The 6,647-nt window shown below is 38.8% G+C and overlaps 1 non-coding gene across 1 annotated transcript; it reads right to left on the reverse strand.

Moving 5' to 3' along the window:
• Positions 1-6,204: 6,204 nt before the first annotated feature.
• On the reverse strand, positions 6,205-6,277 carry trnai-gau (transfer RNA isoleucine (anticodon GAU)). The gene has a single exon. It is a non-coding gene; the product is annotated as a tRNA-Ile (tRNA).
• Positions 6,278-6,647: the final 370 nt, after the last annotated feature.

The following is a 6,647-nucleotide window of genomic DNA, read 5'->3' on the forward strand; positions in this document are numbered from 1 at the left end:
CACGGCCACTGAACCAAAGTCAGGCGACTGTACCACTACACCATCAGTGACCACGTTATTAAGGCCAACAATTTAAAATGTTGAACGTTTAATATTTACAATGACAAATTTTTATGTATGTCAAAAAAAACGTCCCCCCTCGTAACTGAAGAAAGGACTCTCTAATCGTTAAATTTTAGGGAGTCCTTTCTTCAGCGTTTCTGACTTTGGAGTTTGCCTTTTGAGTATTTTAGTGGGCATGATTCTTTTTTTATTGGCTAATAGGGAAGTTATGATTGCCCCAATGAAGTTTCACAAGAGCATCAAGTCAGCACGCAAATATGCGACAACCTCAGTAAAGTAGGTCAAAGGAATTTGGTTGATCTGTGGTGTTCCCAAGTTAGAAAATACTATAATTGAATTATGATTGCGATATCTGATATTTCTGACTGTAAAGTATAAACCAGAAAGAAATAGTACTATAGTTTTTTTCTGGTATGTATTGAAGTTGTTAAATTTTTGCTACCAGTTTTTTTTTTTCTAAATGGTTTGCTTGCTTGATGAAATTGTACCAATAGAGATTTTCTCCACAGCTGACCTTCAGATGAGTCACGCAACAATTTGTCTCATTACGTTGTACAGTACAATAAAGATTAAAGTAGATTTTTTTTTAAAGTCCTGCATTACAAATATATCATCTGATGTCATTAACCATTTATCTTGGTAACACTACACCCAAAGAAAAAGTTGTACAGAGTAACTTTGTTTGTCGCCGATCGGGCCTCAAGAGACTGATTGCTCACCATTGTGCTTTGTGACTGTCAGTAGCAGCCACACAGTACTGTGTTGTAATCACCTCGCAGTCCATTACAATGATGTAGCTTCCAAATGTTATAGCCGTGACATAATTAAGAATGATGTCAGAAGGGTATTGCATGGATAGATGAGTGTTGAAAATGTCCTTTATTTATTTATTTATTTTTATTTCCCACAATCACAAAAGTATAGAATTGTCTTACAATATGACAATTAATGCTGAGGTTCTCTAAAGACCAGTACACATGTACTGATATAATCAGGCCAATTTTTAATTGGATTCTCTCCTTCCAATTAAAATTGCTCATTATCAAATGCCTGTGATTATCCTGTGTCATGGGTTCTGTTATGAGTGATTGCGCCTCCTCAGTTGGCGCTGCCAGTTTTGAAGGTCCAAATGTATTTTCCAAGATGCTTATTCTCACAAAGGTCACATGAGTGCTGGAACCTATCTCAGCGAACTTCATGCAAAAGGTGGACTACACCCTAAACGTGTCGCCAGTCAGTCGCAGGGCACACATTGACACCGTCACTGAATGGGAACCAAATCCATGCCCACTGAACCAAAGTCAGGCAGCTGTACCACAAGATCAGTGACCACGTTTGTAAGGCCAACAATTTAAAATGTTGCATGTTTAATATTTACAATGACAAATTTTTCAGTATGTCAATGAGCCAAACCACAGACGTGAAACGAATGATTAACCAAATGGGACTTTGGGGCTGTTCTGAACCCAAATTGAAAAGCAACTTTGGTTGAGTGTTTGTACATGTCCCAAAAGTCATTTGTCACAATAAAAAGGGCAAGGAGCGTTTCAATGTAGTTCGTAGGTAAGTTAACAGTAAACCCGTCTTTTTTTTATTTCTTCTACTTATCGGTCTTCTCTATATTTTCTGTCACTCTGCAAAGAAAGAGAGATACTTATTTTTGATTTAATATGATGTTTTCCACTCATTACTTTTATTCGCCCACATACCATGAATGCACTGCAGTGACTCATACACTGAGAGTGGGACAGCTGTCCTCGACATTCCTTGAGAGAAAACAACTCTGAAAGAAATTGATCACTGAAGGCATTTTTTTGTAAACTAGAAATTGATTTGGTCAATTTCTATGATGCTTGAACCCGAGAAGAGTAAAATAATGATGAATAAGGAATATTTTAAAAAATCATTTTTGAGGGGCTGGGGTGGTGTTGGTAGGACAAATAAGGGATTTCTTATTTTTTAATTGGATGACTTTCTTGATTTCTTATTTCACCAGAGATCTCATATGGTTTTACTTTTTTCCTTGGTAATTAGTGTGTCCTATTTCTAAATCACTTGGGACAGATGAATGGCTCGACCAAAAAACAACAACAACAAAAAAAACTTGTTGCTGTATCAAAAACACAGTAGCATATTCGAGACTCTAGAAATTAGTCATATTCATCTAAAACACAGCAGCCATGAGTGCTCTCTCCATGCCGGGCTTGATGCGACAATAGATAAAACTCCTGCCATCATAGCCACCACGTCAGTGCATTGTTGAATATCGCCAAAATCAACATGGCTGCCACATGAGAATGGGCATGTCTGTTGGCTCGATCTAGTCCTAACGTATATACATGACCAAGAATTACTGTACATGTGTCTGTCTCTTCTATGCCTATATTGTACTGCATCGCCAATAAATGGTAAGCAGCCAATTCTGGAACAACTGAGATTTTTTCAATGGGAGTTAGTGACAACTAGAAACTATTTTTAAGATGGTCTGTTACTTTCGATATATGTTACATCCAACGTTCCACTGTACTTAGAAAGTAATTATTACAATCTTGAGTAAAACTTAGTCTCAATAGAAATTTTTTGGGACATTTTTATGGGTCAGGTCATTTAGTTGTTTGTTTGTTAGTGTTAAATTTGGAAATACACTTACTTTTCTACAAATACATTTGTCACTGTCCCTTTTTGTGAGTGTAGGTATCTTTTCTTTCCAAGCAGATCTACTACTGCCAATCTCCTTTGGAATCAAAACTCAGTAAATATTCCATTATTCTAACATTGAAATAATTGAAATTATTAGAGTGAAACAGAATATCAATGTAAAACACGGACCATAGAACTGAAATGGAACAATTTAATGTATCATAAGGTTGTTTTTACTATTCACAAGCAATGGAAAGAAAAGACCACCAGGGGTAGTGCAGCTCTGTCTCACTAGCCTAGCCTGACCGTACATCACTGATATTCATCTTTTGATCTGTAACCTAATGGACCTTTCCGACCTGTCAGTCACTCGTACAATAACAGCCACTCGGATACCTGCATTGTCTTAACCCCTGGTATGACACGCCCCTCTCTCCATTTGTCCCACAAGCAATGCTGGTTCTCAGTAGCGTGTCCTTGGAAAAGTTAATGTTACGAAGAAAATGGTCCTCAGATGCACTTGGGTAACATGCAATTCTGATGAAAGATATGCTGCAAGGTTACAAGGGGCCCGGTTGATTCATTTTCCAAAGCCTAAAACACAGTTGATGAAGTCTCTATGATGGATTAAGGCTTGCGGAAGACCGCACGTACAACTAAGTGTGGACAATATCAACAAACACAAGACTGTATGTTCAAAGGTAAGTGAGGGAGAAGGATCTTCTCTGAGTTTGATTTAACTCTTATCAGTGCTTTATACATTGCAGGAGAACAACTTTCACTTTGTTAATGTATCACTGACCTGCAGAATGAAGTGTGTAATGTTTTATGCTGCAGAGTCGGGTTGGTGATACATAAATGCGCGATGCAAGAGAAATGTTTATTTGCCCATTTATATCACATCAGACTTTAAAGACACAGCACTGGGTTCGATTACGAGCCAAGCCAAATGAATACACCCACTCACTTATAAAGACTACAATATTACTCCTGATCTTTCCAAGTCAAAAGTACTCACCCTGCTTAACAGTACGATGCCACTATTTTATCCTGTTGAGTTTCAATATGAAGTTTGTGAGGCGTCAAACTTTTTGCATCGATCGCCAACATTTTGCTGTAACTCTGACATTGCGTCCTGCTCCGTCCAAAATCCATGTAAATATCCTTGCATGAAATATTTGAGACCTCTCTGTAGAACTCTCTTGGACAAGTCTGACGAATTTGGCAGAAAAAACATAGCCCAATATTATCTGGAATATGCGATAGAGAATCGACTTCAAACATGTTCTGTTGAATCGCCATTTTGGAAGCTTGTGGGACATGGTGAAGGGGGTGGAGCTTAAGGTCACCATTGGAAAGATCATACAGTACAACAAAAACTAAGGAATTCATGTATGTAAAATTGAAGCATTAAATAGTCTAATTGCTGTTGGTGGCATGACTTGATCCCACGCTGCCTGCACTAAAGGTAGGTATGTGTACCACTACACCATCAGTGACTCCTGTCTGAAATTCCACGTCTAAATTCAGTGTAAAAAAAGGCAGGGTTACTTCAGGTCACAAACATTAGCAAAGAATGTCACAACCCAACACCCAGCCAATCCAGTTACGGTTTCTTAGTCACGTGACATCACAAACTAAGTGTTACACTGGATTGGGTGGGTGTTGGTTTCCGACATGCTTTGCTGTTGTCTGGGACCTGAAGCACCTCCCTGTTTTACACTGAATTTAGACGTTGAATTTCAGACGGTGAATTTTAGCCAGTTGAATCTCAGGAGACTGAAAATATTGCGTTTGAATTTTAAAGGTTGAGCATCTGGCGTAAAAATTGTGCCAAACATATATGTGCGTTCATCTGAGATGACACGCTGTGGCAACCCCTAAAGGGACAAGCCGAAAGAAACTTACTATACCGAATGTGTTAACATTGAAAAGTTAAAGTAAAATACATCTACTGAAAATGTGATCACATTGAAATAACAATGTGAATTTTAAAATGTAGTAAAATATGTATACAAAAGTACGACATAAAATTTTCAGTGGCATTTTTAACTCAAATCCTAGTGGCATGTACAGTATTTACTTCCATTCTCACCTCTCAATACAATCATATGGTAAACATTGCTCATCACTCTGCTGACAAAATTCTCGTTCTTCTTTTGGACAGTGTCATCTAGATTTCTACTTGAAAGAACTTGAAGTGACATAGCAGCAAATGTACATTTTTTTTTCTTTTTGCGCTTTGCACTGTGACTACATTATATTTTTACATGAAACTTTAACTACAACGGTCCATGTGGCCATGTTTCAAAAGGCACATGCATGCCAGCCACAATTACGTAACTAAGGCTTGTGTGAGAATTACAGCAGCTCTTGGATGGAATCTTCCAGAGCTTTGGAGTTCCTGCTTGAAAATCAGAAAATGACTTTTTGCCAATTGCCAAAAAGTGTTTGGTGATGTTCGATGGTCATTAATTGTTTTGTTTTTTTCTGTGTGAATTTAGGGAGCATGAATGACAGCCCATGCCTGTATGATGCTGGCAAAGATCTGTACATCAGCCATACTTCCATACAGTTGGTATTACAGGGCAGAAAATGTGCCATTTAAGTGTCAACTCACACATCTTTGTGACCTTTCAGCATTCCAGGAAAAACAGCGGAAGAAGACATGATACGACTCGAATTTTTGGGGGAACCAGCTCAAATTCTAGCACAGCTTTCAAAGTCAATGACCCCTAACCTCCACTACAAACATACAAAAACAACAGTTTATTGTGAGGGGCATGTAAAACATCCAGACCAGGGGGGGGGGGGGGGGAGATGAAGAAAAATAGAGGGGGAGTTTTCTAGGTACCGTAATTTCTCGAGTATAATGCTTCCTGAAGTATCATGCACACCCCCCAAAAAAAAATCAGGAAAACCCTCCTACCAATGTACAATGTGCACCACAAATTTGCTGCTACTCGTATGCTCAAAATATTAGGAATTATCTGTATTTATATTATGTTGGGTTTGCACTCATATTGTTTTTCAAAAACTGTCTGTACAACAATCATTAATAATAATCATTGTGCATGTGCTGATGTAGCAGTAAAAGATGTCTTGGGACAGGCCACAGGACATGCTTGTCCTGGTCCCTGTAATTGTCAGAACAGAATCCCTCAACCGGCTAAAATAAATGCTCAATGATGGCATAAAATTTTATTAAGACTGTTGATAACACATATAACAGTCTTAAATAAATAAACTATTTAACACTGTTTAACTTCAACCTTTTTTATTTGTGCATAAAACGTTTGTACATCATGCAGTTTGTCCTTCTACATTACACATCTATGGCCTAGACTTCAAAAGAAGCATCTGACTCATCTAGTAAGTAAGTTTCTTTCGGCTTGTCCCTTTCGGGGTCACCACAGCGTGTCATCTCAGATGAACGCACATATGTTTGGCACAATTTTTACGCCGGATGCCCTTCCTGACGCAACCCTTCTCAGGGAGTGGAGGCCCCAGTGGGATACGAACCCACAACCCCTGGTTTATCAAACCAGTGCTCTAACCACTGAGCTACAGGGCCTCTAGCATCTGACTCATCTCCAATCTGAAAACTATCCACCATAGCTACCTTTGGTGCATCACTGGGAAACTCATCATTGATGAATTGATCCAGTTCCGGTGCCTCCCCCATTGGATCATGAACATCCCATCTTGCTCCCACAGCATGTCATCCTCTGTGCCATGCATAGCGTTTGTGAGGAAATATGTTTCGTCCTCCACTCCCTACAATCTGTAGGAGCTTTCCCATGGCGTCTAGTGGCTATCAAAACAACGTAAACTCAAACTACTCACAGGCAATGTGATCTAAAAGGGCGTGTGGGTGAAAATTAAAAGGGAGGGGACAATTTTGAGGTTATGGTTATCATCCACTGCCAATTATTTGCATTTAG

Source organism: Syngnathoides biaculeatus, chromosome 2, assembly GCF_019802595.1.
Source record: "Syngnathoides biaculeatus isolate LvHL_M chromosome 2, ASM1980259v1, whole genome shotgun sequence".
Lineage (NCBI taxonomy): Eukaryota > Metazoa > Chordata > Actinopteri > Syngnathiformes > Syngnathidae > Syngnathoides > Syngnathoides biaculeatus.